Source organism: Limanda limanda, chromosome 6 (genome assembly GCF_963576545.1).
Source record: "Limanda limanda chromosome 6, fLimLim1.1, whole genome shotgun sequence".
NCBI classification, from domain to species: domain Eukaryota; kingdom Metazoa; phylum Chordata; class Actinopteri; order Pleuronectiformes; family Pleuronectidae; genus Limanda; species Limanda limanda.
In genome coordinates, this window is record NC_083641.1 from 8,783,780 (window position 1) to 8,802,632 (window position 18,853).

An 18,853-nucleotide genomic window follows, 5' to 3' on the forward strand; every position below is an offset into this window, starting at 1 on the left:
ATCAGTGAGATATTATCTGGTTGTATAACTATTGTTAAATGAAAAACCATGAAGAAGAGGTTGTTATTTAACAGCATATATCTTATGGAAATACACTAATACCACCTCCTTTTGAATTCCAGGTCCAGTAAATTCATATCGGGCAGCAGAAAAACTTCAAATGTTCTATCAAAAGACCATTAAAATATTACACAAGAGGCATCTTTTAGCTCAAAGTACCACAGATGGCATCAAGGTGGCTTTTTTTCTATGTCTTCCTTTTCCAAAAATAATTATATCACAATCATCAGCTGTAGCCACTTCCTTTTAAATTCATATTAGATAGTTAGTTAACTTCATAGTTGTTCTTTTGCATTTAAATTAGCACACTGTCCACAAAATTAGCATAGATCTTAACAATCAGGGATTCTGAAGATATCAAATAAACAAATAAAGGAGAATGTCACTCAGTAGAGCAAATACCTCTGCCAAAGCCCAACAGCCCCATTACAGACCACATTTGAATTCACTAGATCCAGATTTTTTATTTGGCTCAGCACAATATTGCACACACTCATAAACATCAGCCCCTAAAACATCAATAAGATCCATAAATAATTCTCTGAAAAGTCAACAAACATTTTAAAAAAACGTGTAAGAAAAATTCCTGGATCCGCACCCTGATCCGGAGATGCGCCAAAATTCAATGGGACCTTCCTGTTTTGTCCACCTCACTACAAAATTTCATCGAAATTGGTTAAGTAGTTTTGGTAATTCTGATAACTGGAACACAATTTAAAAAAAAAAAAAATGGACAAATCTCCAAAAAGTTCCCATACACATCTGTTTTCTAAATGTTATGTATTTTTCCCACAACTTATTAGCTTCAGATTATGCTTTTGAAGTTACAAGAGTTAACAAAGAGTATCTATGAGTAAATCACACGTACAATTGTCCAGCGTGGGGATATCGTGTGCATGAACATACAGGCACCAGAGTGGTGCTGAGGTTTTTGCTGATGGATGAGAAAAGACACTTCTCCTCCTCTCCTCTGTTCTCTCAGCACAAATGCTGTTGGCAGCTGACACTCACTCACACACTGAAAGCTCTGCTGCCCTGAGGGAGCCGGCCCCTGTATCTGTGCACCCTCAGCGCCCTGTGTGTGGTCACTGACAGGACAGTGGCCACCAGGGATGAGTCAGCAAAATAGAGCTTATTCACACACACACACAAATACTGTCTACACACGCAACACACATGCTCTTTCAGCAGCAGTGGCTATGATGCACCAGAAGTATATATTTAAATAGCCATATCAACAAATCACAATTTGACATTATAGTTGAATAGAAAAATTGATGTTTGATTTAATTGCATTGTTTCACTATTTTACTTTATTTTCAAGCTTTTACTACATTTAGAATCAGAAGTTGGACTACAGTGTTAATGAGAAATGAATGTCATTGTGAATTACAGTAATGATTTTTTTTTTCAAATGTAACAAAACAGCAAAAATCTCATCACAATTTACCAAAACCCAAAGCATGTGTTTACATCTTGTTGTTTTGGTCCAGTAGTCCAAAAACAGTATACGATAAAATTATTGTTATGCTCAACAAAAATGTCCCCGAGTTTTAGCAGATCATAACTTGAACAAATCATTTCAACACATTTCATCCATTGACACTGTAGAACAATTAGAAAAATATAATATTAGCTTCCAGCCAAAATTAATAATTAAATAATCAACCAGCTCTAATAAAGGTTTCTCCTACATGACATTACCTAAACCAAAATGAAAAGAGCCTCTCTGTTTAGAAACACTGACTTCAGCATCTGACAACTGTCAAATAGTAGCTCCCACTTCACTAACAACATTATACAACTAACAAAATATTTGCCCATTGTATTCATTTCATGAAGGTGAAAACACTTTAAACTTGCAGCCCTCTGTCTTTTCCCACCAGGGTTTGTGACAGATAAAAACATGAAAATGTGAAATACAGGCCTGCAAATATTTCACATCAAAACTATTCCCAGCAGCTGCAAATTTGCAACAGTTGCAAAACTTGTTCAATAAAAGTCTCAAATAGACTCGCACCAGATCATTCTCTGGAAAAATATGACGTCGTCAGCATCATCCAGTGAAGATGATCTTGTCCTCGTCCTCACTAACATTTCCCATTCTACAGGGTGAAGAAAGAAAAAGGGAAAGTTCCACTGCCTCACACAGGGGCTGAAGCTCTACCGCCAGCACTTAGGGACATGTTTTAAGAATCCGGTGGGACGGCTCAAGGTCCTATCGGTCCTGCTAGGGAAGCTAGCACCAGATGTGTAGTGGCAGAGGACCAACAACCAGGAGTGTGTTGACCCAGTGTGGGCCCGTCTAAGGTAAGTTGTATCCTTAACTCCATTAGGGTAGATTGATTGGTTGATGCCTTTTTCTTATGGTCCAAACAATTTTCTTTATAAACTCCGATCCCAAATTAGTCAGCGTTTAATATTCAACATAATGGTCCCAAAATAACTCACATCTTTACTCAGTTAAAAAAAGTGAAAAGAACTATTTACGAAGCAAAGCCAATGTCAGGCAGAACACACAGCATCTTCCTTATCAATCCATTGACTTGTGGTGAAATGCTGTCTGTGAAGACCATTACTGGCAGTCTCTTGATACCAATTAGCACTCATCTAGTCGAGCATTACAACACTGCACAGCTACTTATCATGATGGATCCTCCAGCAGCGAGGAGCCACACTGCAGGGAGCGTCAGACAATAGATCTCGTCTAAGTAGCAGTAGATTTATGATCCTGTGAGACATGGAGCATTTATCCAGGTCCCTGGAATGGTTAGGAATATGGAGCTGCTCTAAACAGGCCATGTATCATCCTCATAGGGAAGAAGGTGGGGATGGTTAGGATCGTAAATCATACAGTTATCCATTAAAGAGCAACCTCGCAAGTGTTGACACAGAGAAACTGCAGTGGTTTGTTTCGCAATTACGGGAATGACAGTTTAATTTAATGGAAGCACCTGTTTAAAGTCAATGAACCGGGAATGACCGATGTATGAAGAGAGGTCTGTTGGGATAGTTCCAACTTGAACAACATTTAAAAACCAAGATTGAAGGAGCAGAAAAAAACGGAGCTGGTCAATAGCTTATGTCAACTGTAACTTTACATAACAGCAGCTGTTTCTGGTCTCAAACACCAGTCCCCAGCCAAATAAAGGGTATTTTTCTCACCTTATCTCCAGCACATACCATTCTCATATCAACCAAACCAATGGGTGGAGTTGTTGACCATCCAATTCTTTATGAGCAAAGCACTAAGATGCTTTCTTTCAAGAAAATAAATGCCCCGAGTTCCCAAAAAAGTTTTCCAGTACCGATCCAAAGTCCTCCTGTGTAGCCTGAGCTTCAATCTGTGAGGCCTCGTCTTCATAGGTCATGTTTTCCTCAGTGATCTAAGGAGCTAATCAGCTGCGGTGACAGGAAAGGAGAACCCAGGGGTGATGGAGGTCGAGCTCTCTGGGGTATTAATTTTCTCCACAGCACAGGGGTGGTCTCTTTGACATTTATTAATGAAGCTTCAACAGGTTCAGCTACTGTAGCAGTAAATGTTAGATCCAATTTGAAATGGCATCATTTCCTTCGCCATGGAGGTTAAGTTTTCTTCTGCATTTGATTGTCTGTTATTTAGCGGGATTACGTAAAAACAATTACCACAAAACCTGGTGGAAGAATGTGGTACGGGTCAGGAAAGAAGCAAATCAATTTTGGTGTAAATCCGGATCAGAAGCCAGGACATTTTTTCCCCACTTTCTTTAACATATTAAGGAAGGGGACTTTTCAACATTTTTGTCAGTGAATAATTCGTGGATCTTGATGGGAAAATCTGACATGTTTGGGGGACTGATATTAATGAATCTAGTGAATTAAGGATTTTAAAATGCCATTTCTACTGCACCTTTTGCACCAATGTAGCCTGATATCTGGACACTTCCACCTCAGATGATGAGGTGACTGTGGCAGTCCTGGTCAGGTCATCTGATTCAAACAAATGTATTTTGTTTTCATCTCGAACCCAATTCATATCTTTGGCTCCAGTTTCTATATAATATATAATAATCCTTGTGCCAACTCAGAAGCTCTTTCCCGTCTGTTTTTCAGCAGTTGGTTGCGAATATAGCTAACTGTGTGTGGCATCACTTTTTCCAAGGACAACCACTGCACCACAATCTGGTTTCAATTGTTCCAAACCATGTGGAGGTTTCTTAATAACCTTGTTCTTGCACTAAGCCTTAATTGAAAACAAAATATGAGTCATTTTCTTTGACTTGCTCTGACGTATTATGGGGGTCATATTTTCACTGTTCACATTCAACATAACAAACATCAATCACTTCTATGTACCAGTCACCAACAGTCCATTAGCAGTGATTTGGATCTCTTCTGTTATGTGCAGTATCAGCCCCACATTTGACATGACTGTGTTAGCTTCAGTTATTGAAAACACACCAGTATCTATTTTTCCCCTCCTTCACCAGAACCCCCTGACCCTGGATAGGCATGTCAAGATTCGTCCAGGAGCCAGCGGTTCACAAACATTTTAGGATTAGCTCTCTGAAAGGCTGACGTCAGTGAAATGAGCTGCAGACACTGAGATCAGTTTAATCAACGGCTGCTTTTCAGACTCTTTCCAGCAGGAAAATATGACACATTACCATTTTCTGATTTACAACACATGAAGTCATATAGAACATGAAGGGCAATGTTGGAAAGAGGGATTGAAGTCACAGAGGGGAGGACGAGTGGTGTGTGTGTTTGTGTGTGCGTACGTGTGCGTTTGCGTGTGTGTGTGTAGTGAAACCCCCTCCCCAGTTAATCAGTTAGATTGATTCTCCCATTGCTGTGTGAAAGAACAATTTCTTCTCCAACACTCCAGGAACTGTTCCTCTAATCACTGCCTTCATCACACAGAGTGCACTCTGAGCATTACTGCAAGAACAGCATCTTTCAGCCCTGCACTGTGCTGTGCTCCAGCTTGGCTCCACTTTAACAAAGAAACAACCAAATACTAATCAGGAATGTGGGTTAACGTCCAATACATGTATAAGAAAATGTGGGTTTCCATCAATTCTATTATGCTGTAAAAAAACAGAATACCTGTTTGAATTTACCACAAAGCTCATCATGTGGAGTGAGGACATACTTGGGGGAAGACCTTCCCACAAGGACACTATGACCCCATTCTCTGATAAAACTACAGGAACACATAAGTGGATTATAGAGCACATACTGTAAAAGGAAACCACTGCTACAGATTGAGTCAAGGTGGCAATCTATAAATAGTCAGCAAAAGAATAGGACACGGACATTTTCCCATAAAATAATCCTTGAGGATCCTTTTTAAGGAAATACATGTGCATTACCATTTAATACATTTTTGTGAAGTATAAAACACTATTTAAAACTATTTGCCAAAATTACAGAAACAAGATATATAACAACTGGTACATTTTCTTGTGTGTGTATAGTTAGGATATCATTTAAAAGAGAAAACAGACATGGGAGCACAGAATTTGGGGAAAGCACTTCTGTAACCAGGAGCAGCTCCTGATAGAAGAAAACTGTACTTACTCCTGTCGTTAAAGAATTACTGAATTCTAGTAGATGACTTGAACCAATCAAGACGCAGTATTTTTGCTTTGATTTAAGTCTAAGAAAATATTAAATACATAATTTACACACATAGAACATTTGACTAATCCTGAGTCAGTCTAGAAAAAATCATTAAAAAGGAACACCTACTAAATCTACTAACTTAATGCCAGAGCTGTCAGGATTACTAATTTTAGGAACCCTTCTGAGTATTTATTTGGGACAATTCATGCCAATCAGCATTAATGCCACATCATGCCTCAAGGGTACTGTGGCATGAGAGAGAGAAATGGTTGGCAGCACTGGACCTGATCTGAAAAGTGTCTGTTGTACAAATATTCCATGGGTTGTGGTGCGACCACATTAAATCTTTCCAGAGCGACGGCCTCAAGTACATTTCCCAGAAGATTAGATCAGAGGAACCAGAGGTGGTCAGAGCGAGAACTCTTCACATTCTACCAGAGTGAGTTCATGTAGAGTCAGGAGAGTTTGGTTAAAGTGCTAGACTTACACTTATGTATGTTAAAGAAATGCTATTCTGTAAACGTTACATGCTAGTAACACTGGCTCTGCTCAGTTGAGTAGCACATCACGTCTGTGGCTTCAGATCCGGCTCACGAGTGTTGTCACATTAGACTCTCTGCAGCAGCCTGTCTGTCAGAAGCTGTGAAAACACATTTTCATCTCAAGCATGTTCACAGGATCACTGTCACCCAACACCACGGCAAAAAGAACAAGCAGGAAGCGAAGAAACCTGAATACTGGTGGTTTAACACTATCTGTGGGAGTCTTTCTTCTTGGATTTTCTTTTGAGGAAGTTTCCATATGTACAGCAGCTTTTCTTCTCATGTTCAAATATGATGGCTGTTACAGGCAGATTCCGAGAGCTCTGACAATAAAAAGTGGGATCATCTGAATTATGTTGGAGAAAATAGTGCAGTAGAGAGCGGGAGGTTTAGGCAGCCTGGTTCCAGATCTCATCTCAGTTTTGCTCAGTGTTTCAAACAGTCCTGGTTCTCTACTCAGTGACAGCTGTTTGGAACATAACGGAGCTAATCAGAGCTTTGTTGGTAGGATTTAAAATATGTCATCTAAGAAACTGAACAGAAACAAAAAAAAGTTTGTACTTAATAACATAATAACTCCTAAATCGGGAGCAACAATTGGTCAACATGACAAACAGGAACTGCAGCTAATGAGAAGGCAGAAAATCTGAAAAATCTTAAAGGTGCCCATTGTTACTTTAGATAATCCCATGATGATGAGACGACTACACATATCAGCAGCAGAGGAAATCTTCACTCGTATATAAGCCTTGACTGTAATTCAGATAGCCGAAAATCTGTGTAAAACCCTGAGGCTATGGAGCTTCGCTGCACATCACTCCACTCATCCTCTCAGCCGAACTAAGTTCTCCAGGCCAGAGTACTAACAGCAACTTTGTATCCACTATTAGTTTACTGAGAGGCAAAAAAACTTGTGATTTTGTTGTCGTGCATCACAAAGCAATGCCACTAAACCTGGTCACTAAAGTAGAAGAGGAGGTTTAGACAAAGAGATGCCCGCAACTATGGCTGACAGTTGCTATGGAACGCTGATGGTTTACAGCCTCAGCAAAGGCCAGAGAGTCAAGCCCACCAGTTAATCAATGACTGCCTTTCACTGAGCCAGGGCCCATCTAACACAGATGCACATACCAGAGAAAGATATGGGACTGGTCTGAAAGGAGTATACAGGGAAGAGGAGGAGGAGGGGTCAAAGCCTGCATTCACATCAGGAAAAACCATCCGATTAAACACAAGTTCAGAAGAAATGGCTTGGAAGAAGTGATCACATGCTCAAACCAGTCTGATGCCAGTATGGAAGATTTCTCCACAAGTCGTTAGACGTCATCGGTCCTCACCCTTGGGCACGACTGATAAAACATCGTCCAAAACAGTCGCAGGTCTTGCAGACCTTCATGGTCACGGTTACAATAACAAACACACAGTGACGCTTCTGGAATGGTGACAGTTTGGTAACCTTTACGACTTTACACATAAAAACTACTTTGTTACGCTTAAGAAAAGATTGTGGTTTGGGCTAAAGTAAGTGCTCCCTCCTCCGGCCAATAGAACATTATACAACTGTTTGCACAGTCTGAGTCGTGCCCCTCCTGGAGAGTAAACTAAACTTTATGTGTAACATTAGTGGAATGCTCCTTTAAAACATTCTGCCCTCTTCACATCCCCTCTGCTCTCACAGCATCCACCTCCCACAGACCAGATGCAGTCTCTGCAGCAGTGCCGTCAGCTGCCGTCTCTAGTGGACGCTTGTCACAATTAACAGTCAAAGCTGGTTACAGCTTGTCCAAACAGATGTTACCTCCCTGCCCAGCCACCCCCGTCCACTCCCTCCCTCCCTCTCCTTTTGTCACAACTACTTGAGCCAATCCCCTGCTGTTAGAACATGCTTCCACAGGCAGATGGCTGCAGGTCTGAGGATCAATCAGTATCAAACCAAACGGTGTGAGCTGGTTTTTTAAATTCAGGTGACAACTCACATCCCAAGCTGCTGTAGCAAACTCAGTAAAATCATATGTCAACAAACTTGTCACTTATTGAACTCAGACACGTCCAGGTTTAAAATACATGAAGGGACAAGTGCAATTGTACAGGTTGTGTACCTGCATACTTATTCATAATTGTCAAGGCTTTTCACAGGTATAGTTTCTCTGTACTGACCCCTGTCACATTTGCTTTGGTTTAATTTTTGTCTGATATTAAAAACTGCTCCTGGCTGGCTTTATGAGAATAAAGTCAATCAAAATGTTACTACTTTTAGTTTGTTGGTAAAAAGCAAACAAGCTTCAAAACTCCTTCCCATTACTGCTCTCAATCATTCATTTACCCTAAAGTCAGCAATAAACTGAGATTCCAGACACTTATGAATCATGTTGTGTGGGAACTTCGAGCTGTAAATTCACACACTGTGGGATAGTTGCCAGAAAGTTGTGTGCACGTGATGGATACTGCTGTGAATGTTCCACAGGTGGACATCTACAACATGACAGAATAACACACTAATAAAATGGCAAGGGGCAAATAGAGTGCGTTAAATACAGTTGTAAATTAGGGGTTTGGGACTAAACCATCGTGTCTGCTTCTAATTCTAACTGCATCATATAAAGACAGACATGCCAGAAAAAAACTGAGTAATTCAGTTTAAATAATATTTTTGTTTTGTTAAGAACAATTATAAAGTAAAGGAAGTTTTCAGTGTAAAATAGTCAAGTGCAATTGGACTATTTTGTTATCAAATTGGACGAATTAGAATATGTAAATTCAACTGTTGAGCATAAAACCTAAGCTATATTTACAGTCATAACTGTGCAACTACACATTGGCTGTGTGGAAGAAAATCATATCTTGAAGCAAACATCACTCATCCATTGGATTGGTATCGCTGCCAATATGAGACTGACCTCCTGTAAACGTTGTTTCTGAGAACGAAGGTCCTCTAAACTGAAGGAAGCATATACTCTTAATCCAAACCATGATTTATTTTATAACCAAGAAGTTTGTGACTGAACTCTATATCAAACAATGGCCACAGCCTTAACCGCCTGCTTACTATTGTTGCCATGATGAAATCCTGTTGCTGGTAAACTCCTACAAGTTGTATTATTGTTACGATGATGACAAAGGTGCGGTATGTTGCTGCTGTTGGTACATTATTTTGGGTCGTATCTGAAATGAGATGGAATCTCCCTTATTTTTGAGTCTGTTATCTGTTAGTCTGTTATCACTTACTGTTGACTACAGTTCACTGTTAATCTCTAGCACATCTGTGTAGATGTGTCATTCTTATCTTTATACCCAACCAACTTAAGATTAAACCACTTCCACATTGCTTATGGTTATAGGTTCGGTCGCTGCACTGAGGCTTAGATCATGCTGAAATGGGCATGGCTTCATCTCAACTGAGTTGGATCAATTATGAACACGCCCAGTTCAGCAGTGGCGATAGCAACCAAGGTTGTGGCGGTGGCCCTCAGAAGATAAGACAGACAAGGTGACCGGTGGCAGCGGGAAAGTACAGTATTATGATAAGCAGTTGGTACCTCGGGCTCTGACACAAGGTGTTTCTTAGTCAAACAAAGTATTGAGATATAAAAAGTGAGTTAGGTAAAATGGGAAAGGATTAAGGAAAAGAATAGGATTATACCCAGAAGCTACTCATGTATGGATGGATCAGATTGGGGTGGCATTGGTAACTTTTCCACTAGTATTGCTCAATTTCTCCTCAATGCATCAAGCTTCACTTAATGCTGCTGCTGCTCCGAACATCTGAGGTTAACCTGTAAACGTCCACAAGATTTCCTTCACATAATCTCTTTTGAGTTGGAGGAGTTGTTGGCAAATGGCGAGTTTACGTCTAGGAAAAACAGACGACTGATATATTGAATTGGAATTAGCAGATACCCTGATTTGAGGGATCAGAATCGGTTTGGAAAAATAGACAAATGGATGAGTGCATAGGTCAGCATTGCCTAGACAATTAAGGGGAGAGTTGAAACTGAAACTGCAAGGTTCTGTTTCAGGAGTAAGGAAACCTCTTTCAAAGTCAAACTAAACTGGTTCCTTGTATCGCACATTTGTCCTATGTTATGTTCCTTTCATGAATACATAATAACCATTAAGAAAAAGAGAGAAGAAGAAGAGAGAAAAGAAGAAAAAAGAGCATATAAAGAATACTTGGGACTTCATTATATAGAGTGAGCACGACCCTGGTCTACTCAAGGCACTGGTGTATTTGTAGTATTTATCCACTGTCTCATTTGGACATATTGCCTTGACCTTAGTGTAGTCAGAGGATGTGCGGTCAAAGACAACATGCAGTAACACACACACACACACAGACACACACTAACCCAGCATGTGCACACCAGCTGCTGCCAGCCTCTTTCTTCTCTCACACATGTCTGACCTGTGCCGTGGGCCTGCTGGAGCAGCCCTATACATCACATCTGCAGCCACCTGATGAGCATTTCTCTGAGACTACTCTCTTTACAAAGGGGCCAACACAATATGTCAGAGATGACAGATGTCAAGGAGGTGAAGCAACGGAGACATGACCACATTTCCAAAGGAGTGTGAATGGAAACGGCTCAGAGAAAAGGCCCCAGGGGGTTAAAACTGTCTAATATGAGCAGAACTCAGCGACCCAGAGGCCTCTGGTGAAGCAGAATGCACAGAAGGAAAGCTCTCTTCTATTCCAGGTACCAGCCCTGATCAGGTCACACTGGCAACAAGGAATAGCTGTGTAACAGTAGACACACACATTAGGGTCTGGTTATGCCAGACTGCAGGGGGTAGGGGGTGTTCTGACAGACCTGTATATGTTTGTAGTCTATAAACAGAACTCACATGGAGGCAGGGACATAGAATGCTGGGGACTGGGTGGCAGGAGACAGCCAAGTTGGAGCAGGTGTTCATGTTGGATGTGTGGGGTGAAAGACCAAACTCCATTCAAAAAAGCTTCCAAGTTTAACTCTGATTCCATTTAGAGAACATGTTTAGACTTCAATTATGAATTAAACCACACAATCATGTCTAAGGAATGATAAAAAAATAATCGGCATAAAAAATAACACGAAGCAGGCCTTTATGTAAACATAATCGAAACTTTCATAATTTGCTTACACAGCTAACTGCCGCCCACTAGGGAGAACTTCAGTGGACGACTTAGCTGAGAAAGCACATCATTATAGTGGAATTATTAAAAACAAGGGTAAGTAATGTTCGCTGACTGTATGCCGAATCGAACAGAGCCTCATTTTAAGATATATAGAGTAAGTCTTGTTCTATTATACAAACATTTAATCGTAACAACAGAGGCATGTTGTATTTTAGAGATTTTCGAGCGGAGGTTTTGCACGTTAACTGGAAAGGAAAGTGAAGCTAAAATTTGTCAATTTCCACATCAGCAGAATAGTGTCCGACCTCTGTTAGCTAGTCACATACAGTAAGATGTAAGGATCTAGTTGTTGGTCCGTTATTTGTCCGCAGTTTTCCTTCAGTCAACCACAGGCTTCACTAGTTACACGCGTGAAGCGAACACACACACACACACACACACACACACACACACACACCGTACAACTATAACAGTAGAAGCAGGACTTACTTTAACTCCAGTGAATGAAACCTCTCTCTCCCTCCGATGTTTTCATCGCCTCGGCTCCTTTAAATAAAAGCCACGTGTTTTCCTCCCTGCCAGTTTAATGTGGAACAACGGGCGCGTTTATGAGCTTTTTGTCCCGACGCGCTTTTGTTATGATAATACTTAAATAGACTTAATATATTCTGCTCATATCTGAGCGCTCACTGAAGAGTGTGGGAGCTGCCCGGACACTTGTTAAACCGCGGCTCCATCCGCTGCTGCTGCTGGGATGGTGGTGGTATATCCCAGCTCTTTCAAACCAGTGCGGGAGTTCTACTGGCTGCAGTGGGATCCCTGCTCCATTGTCTCCTTCCTTCCCGGGGCCATTCACACGCTGAAGACGCTGTATCTCAGTCACACAGTGCGGAGGGAAGAAACAGCTGGTTCACACACACACACACAGGCAGTCACCTCAGAGCCACTGCTGTCAGAGAGAGAGTGAAGCGCAGGGAGGGAGGAGGAGCAGGAGGGATGAAAAGAAGGTGGAGACCCCGATCCTGAGTCAGAGAGAGGGAGAGGAGGGAGAGAGGGAGAGGGGGAGAGAGAGAGAGGGGAGGGAGAGGTAAAGGTTTCCAGATCCTGAGTAAGAGAGAGACGGGGGATAGAGAGAGAGAGCGAGAGAGAGAGAGAGAGAGAGAGAGAGAGAGAGAGAGAGAGAGAGAGACAGAGAGAGAGAGACAGAGAGAGAGAGAGGGGGGCGGCAGAAGAAGGTTAAGATCCTGAGTCAGAGGAGAGAGGGGGGGGGGGGGACAAGGGGTGGTAGAAGAAGGTGGAGACCCTGATCCTGAGTCAGAGGGAGAGGGGGGAGAGAGAGAGGGAGAGACAGACAGAGAGAGAGAGGGGGGGGGGTTCTACCCCTGAAAAATATACACATCAGATAGCTGATCAATTCCATATATTCCATATGATTTATATTACATTAATGTAATGTAATTTATGATAGGATTTAATCTGAGCAAGTGTGCTTGTGTGTGTGTGTGTGTGTGTGTGTGTGTGTGTGTGTGTGTGTGTGTGTGTGGCGTGTCTATAGATAGTTATAGACAAATTGGTTTTACGGGAAGGATTAGAATTAGGTTTAGGTTAGAGTTAGGCATTTCGTTGTTATGGTTAGGGTAAGGGGTTAGGAAATACATTATGTCAAAGTGTGTCTTCACAACTATAGAGAGAGACCCATGTGTGTTTGTGTGTGTGTGTCATATTCTTGTTTATAGCTTAAGAACAAAGGTGAAGGCGTAAAGTAATGCCGGACATTTCTTTGCCATAAGTCACATCATCTTAAATCTATAAAAAGCCATAAAAGTACACGTTAAATGAAAAAGTGAGGATATGAGTTCCCTTCTTGCACATTAGCCTCTGTAATAAATGTAATGATAATGAAGATGTGGATGTATTGTTAATAATACTGAAACAATACAATTTACTGTAATCAATAAGGGACATGAAATTAGCAATAGAACATGTAGAATGTGTAAAAATACTAACATTCATATTCTGGTAAATGTATCATCAGCAAACGTAAGTAAAATACCCAAAGTAGAAACCAAAGTTACTGTGGTTTTTAAAAAACATATTACATCATGGGCTATTGATACAGATGCATTCATTTGTAAACTGCATATTACTTCTGTAACTTGTCATAGTCATAGAGTGTTTTAACTGCTGCATATTTAAATCTATTGTAATGTATCCCTTTTTAAATAAGTTATAATATTGTAAATGCAAAATCTGAATCAGAAAAGTAATTATTGCTGCCAGATAAATGTAGTTAAGTAAACTGTACAGTGTTCTTTTGTCCGAGTTAATGTCCACTTCAGTGTACATTAGCATTAAAGGCCTGTGAATTAAATTTTATGACATGCAATGTATCGTTAAAGTGTCTTATATAGTAATTAAATATTGAACCTCCGTAACTTTAATTTACAAGAGACTGATTAAAAAGAACAGCCTACATATCTCATAATGCAACTCAGTAGAATATCTACCATAACTCTTGCATCACTGTTAACTGTTTTGAAATAATAATCTCCTTGTGTTTTTCCCGATAGGCTGAAACAAAGCAACCAACCGTTGCCCCTTTAAAACGCTCAGAACAAACAGGCTTAGTTTTAACATGCCCTTTCACTGCTGGGATTTCCCTCTGACAGCTCTTCTGATATATACTGTAAATCCCCGGGGATTACCACTAAACGCACGTTAAGCACATTTTCATTTTGTAACAATACCAACTTGTTTCTGCTTGATTCTCTATAAACTGCAACGCTGACGTTTCAAAGCCGTTTCCAGCTGTAAACTATTCATCTGCCAGGTGTAGAAATACAGAGAGCAGACAGCGTTACAATCCCTGTGACACATATCAGTGTCAAAACAACATTTAGTATGATGGATCATTGAAGTGTCCTCTGATATATCACTCATATAATCTACCTACTGATTCCACAAAACGTCTGTGTTTCTGTATATGGAATGCATTTCTCGATAACTTTTTATTTTATCGGATTCAAATGTGTATTGTCAATTTTGTAAAGTGTGGGGCCAAAATCAAAGCTAGATTATTTTAATAATGTGAATATTCTCATTCCACCATATCGAACTGACACAGACATTCACAGGAGTCACAGGTGCCAAAGCAATAAGAACATCCTCAGCAGTTTGTCCCCAAAGTTAAAGCACAACAATTGTTTTGTTGCTGTAATTACAGATCTTTTATTAAGTCTTAAGATGCACTGCAGATAAACCAGGTATGATGAACACAAAGATTATCAACAGTATATAAGTGACAGTATATTGTAGAACTGTTTGAGGTGGACTCACTAATGACAAGGAATAATTCTGAAGTAGCTCCGGAGCATTAGCACAGGACAAGAGAACTGATCCTCATTCAGGAAGGTTTAGAACAGGCACTGCACTAGTTAAACTAACTCATGGGAGGAACCACTACAGTCTAATCTGCTTCCTGTGTTCAGTTTTGTCTCCCTCCAGTATCACTGAAGAAAGCAACATGTAAACAACTCAGACTATGCCTTTCATGACTTCTTCAGCTCTCCCCACTGTGCAGGACCCCGACAGTGAACTCAACTTTACCCTCCACACTGATGCTTCCACCATGAGACCCACTCGGCAGCTAAAGTCGGATCTGTCTGGGGGAAGGAGGGGCAGTATAAATAGCACTGTGTCCCCTCTCAGGTTACCCTGCCAGGGCCCAGGTTGAAATACCAACAGACAGAGGGGACACATTGACAGACAGCACACACACACACACACACACACACACACACACACACACACACACACACACACACACACACACACACACACACACATTACATCACAGAGTCATGCAGGATACTGGATACTTAGTGCAGAGAGCATTTACAAAGGAATAATATTAGTCCATGTTGTGTGCATGTACTCCTTGCCCTATTAGTATTTCATTGTGAGGGAGAACACTGTTGGAGAATGAGTAATAACTCTGCAGTGTGTGATTACACATCAGCAGAGATGGAAGTTTACACTGTGAGTAATGGTGAGTCGAGTGTCTGTAACTCACTCTCATGCAGACTGGGCTTCCTCTGAGGCTCTGATGTAAACGTCTATGAATGTGACTTAACTGAAACACTTACATTGACCCCACCTACACGACTAATCACACCAAGTTCAACTTTTTTTCTGATCATTGCGTATAATGAATAATCCCCAAACTCCTACATTAGTATATTTATGAGTTATCTAATTTTAATGGAGAAGTAACATTAACTTATTTATTTATCACTTATTTTTAAAGTTCTGGCCATCACTCATGATTTTACCCAAGTAAAATGTGAAAAGATATGGCCCCTTTGCCAGTCCAAAAGAACAGGGTCTCAATTTCAATAAAATCTTTACTCCTGATCAATAATTACAATTAAATGTGAAATAATTAATATTGACAATTAATGCCAATACTGTTTACAATACTGAAAGTGTCAGGTGACGTCTCACTTTTGTTCTCCAGCGCAGACACATCACAAAGTGCTGAATCATTCAGGTTCTTCACTGCAACTCTTTAAACCTCCATACTGTAATAAGTATTGGAACAAGCGTTAACAATACATTCTGCTTTATTTCCCATTTCTTGACTATCCTTGGCATCAGAAGTCAGTTAAATTCAGATGTACCTTGCTCTACTTCCACAAGAAGCCTTAATTACTATGTGAACAACCTTTAAAAAGAAAAAACCCAGGGGATCATTTTAGTCAAGTCCTCCACAGCAATCAGTCTAAGATGCAACAAATTAAAAATCAATGCGTCTCCCCTCTGGTTTCTTCATTATATCTGCATGCCTGGGCACAGCAGAACTCACTCTGTTACCTCATTAACACAGAAACCTTGGGCCGTACTTCCGTCGATGGCTATTTAGAAGCACTCTGTACTTTTTATTGAGCAGACCTGCTGGCTCTTGTGGTGCGTTTTCATTGACCAGGCAGAGAGCTGGTGTATTGATCTCTGGCTCAGCTGGGATCATACACGTTGGCCGGCAGGTGAAATTACAATGTATAGTCATCGGTTTCCTGTAGTGTTTGTTCTACAGAGGAGAACATGGAAAACCATACACAGCAGAAGCCCTGTTATCAATGTGGCCGACAATTTGCCCACACTGCTTTTGACTGCACATCAGAAGTGCTATGAAAGATTCAAAAGCAGAAACCATCCAAGTAAATCATAGGGCCCATGTTGGAGCTGACTGTTACCTTGTGACAGGCGGACGGGCTGCATGACCTGGAGACCGTCTATGGCGCAGAGGTTCCCACAGGGGTGCAGCATGATGAGCCCTGACCTGTTCTCTATGTAGCAGTGCTGGGCAGCCACCCCGGGGCCCTGGATGTGGATGTCCATGGGACCACGACCCAGAGTGGTCTGGCCTGAGGGAGGAGGAAGAAGAGTTCAATTAAAAAAATCTGATGTGAAGCAGTAACTGTGGTTGTTTTGGGTTCAGTAACTTGCTCAAAGATAGAAACATGAGGTATTGAACCATCGAACTTATGGTAAGTGGCCGACCCGCTCTATCTCTAACCCTAACCCTAACCCTAACCCAGAGCTGGGTTAAATTTCGATCTTTGCTGATTAATGTGCATTCAGTGATTTATAATGATAAAAGTGAAACATAGTTAAGACATTTTTTCAAATGTGTACATTTTTACTATGCATGACATAATATCACTATATTACAGTTTATATTATTAAAATTTCTTCGTCTTTAAAAGCCTTTATTTAGTTCTGTTTAGAAAAATCTTTGGAAACAATTGCAACTTCCAGGTGTATTTGTATTTGGACAGTTTCTCATTCGTCTCAAGCTCTGTCAGCTGACATGTGGTAATATACCTTTATGCTTTGACACAGTTTTGTCAAAGACAACTTCAGAGACTTCCTCAGACTTCATAGCTCTGTGTCTTGTCCTGACTTGTAGTGTGAACTGTGGGGCCTTATATACACACAGGTGTTTGCTTTTCTAAACGTTGTCTAATTCACTTCAAATGGCCACAGGTGGACTCCAGTCAAGTTCTAAAAACATCTCATGGATAATGAGAGCAAAGAGGATGAACCTGACTTGACAACAATGCAACATTATAACATACACTGGTTGTGTCAAATGGTTGGACTCTATCAGGTCTAGATATAATCATGATTACAGTAGTAACAACAACGTAGGTTTGGTTATAAATATCATAGTAAATTATATTTATATATGTCAAGCGTCCCTTGGTCCTGTGAAAGGCGCTATATAAATGCAAACCATTATTATTATTATAAAAGTAAAAGCAAACAATACATTTTAATAAATATATGTTTATTGTGCTCAATAATAATAGTATAAGAAAATATTCTGTGTAAACTTCTGCTCTGCAGCCATGCTTTAAATCGTTCCCTCTATAGATGCCTTATACTTTTCAGTAAGTTACATTTACGACAAAATGTACAGCCAAGAGCACTTACCATTGTATTGTTGACTGATGCTTAGTTATATTTCTTTAATCTGCAAAACTACATTGACAATGTGCTTTTTTAGTCTGTTTGTAACGTGAAGACCTGTCACATAGCTCTGAACGCACAGAGGGAACAGACTGTTTATCAGCTAAATGGGTTTAACAACTCAACCTCAAACAACAAGATGAGATAAGACACTATTTAGGGGAAACAAGGACACAAGAGCACACCTGATCTGTCCAGATCCTCGAGATTAAAGGCCAAGAGCAAATAAAATGTCACAGGCAAGTTTTTTTTTTTTAAAACACAAACATTGAACATTCACACACAGACTCTTTGCCTGCTCCGACCATGGACTCATGACAGGGGAATTATCCGCCTGCTAGAGTACAAACACAGACAGGAAGGCCAGCACACAGACAGAAGACCTCAGGTCAAAAAGTCACCGGACAGATTTACAAGATAAAACTGTCCTCGATTGTTCAGACAAAGAGACGGACAAGGACGTCAGAGGGATATAGAGGTGATAACAGGGTCAGGTCAGCGCAGACACAAGTGTGTGTTGTTGTGGTACCTTGTAATGCAATAATCCTAAATATATGTAATTTAAAAAAAGCCATTACCACAATAAGGTAATTGTGTAATTATGAATGGGACAATGTGATAGTAATCGTACCAGTGACTCAGGACAAGCTTAGGAAGCCTGTTTCAAAAGCGTTTTTCTTAACATGAATAATTCTGTGTATTTTGTAGCACTAGCATTAGATGTTGGGTCATCGTGTCTCTGGAGCTACAGTAACTGGTGTGTTGGTGTTGCAGCAGTGGTCTCACCCTCAGGCAGGGGCAGCAGGGTGATGGCAGTGCTCAGGCGTCCACTACCCAAACTGACCAGGTGGGGGCGCTCCGCCTGAAACTTCAGCCCCTTTCCGGTCTCAATTAGGTCCAGTGGGGTGCTCTGCGGAAAAAGTCAAAGGTCAGATTATTATTATTATAGAAAGTTTTGGGTTAAGTAAGAAGTCATCACATTTTGGTGTGGATCTGAATC

General features: G+C 40.6%; 1 protein-coding gene across 1 annotated transcript in view; it reads right to left on the minus strand.

Moving 5' to 3' along the window:
* Window positions 1-11,856, minus strand: part of phldb1b (pleckstrin homology-like domain, family B, member 1b) — a 70,444-nt gene extending 58,588 nt beyond the window's left edge. The window contains exon 1 of the mRNA XM_061072740.1: window positions 11,812-11,856. The gene's annotated coding sequence lies outside the window, so the exon portion shown is untranslated. The remainder of the gene's footprint in view (window positions 1-11,811) is intronic.
* Window positions 11,857-18,853: the final 6,997 nt, after the last annotated feature.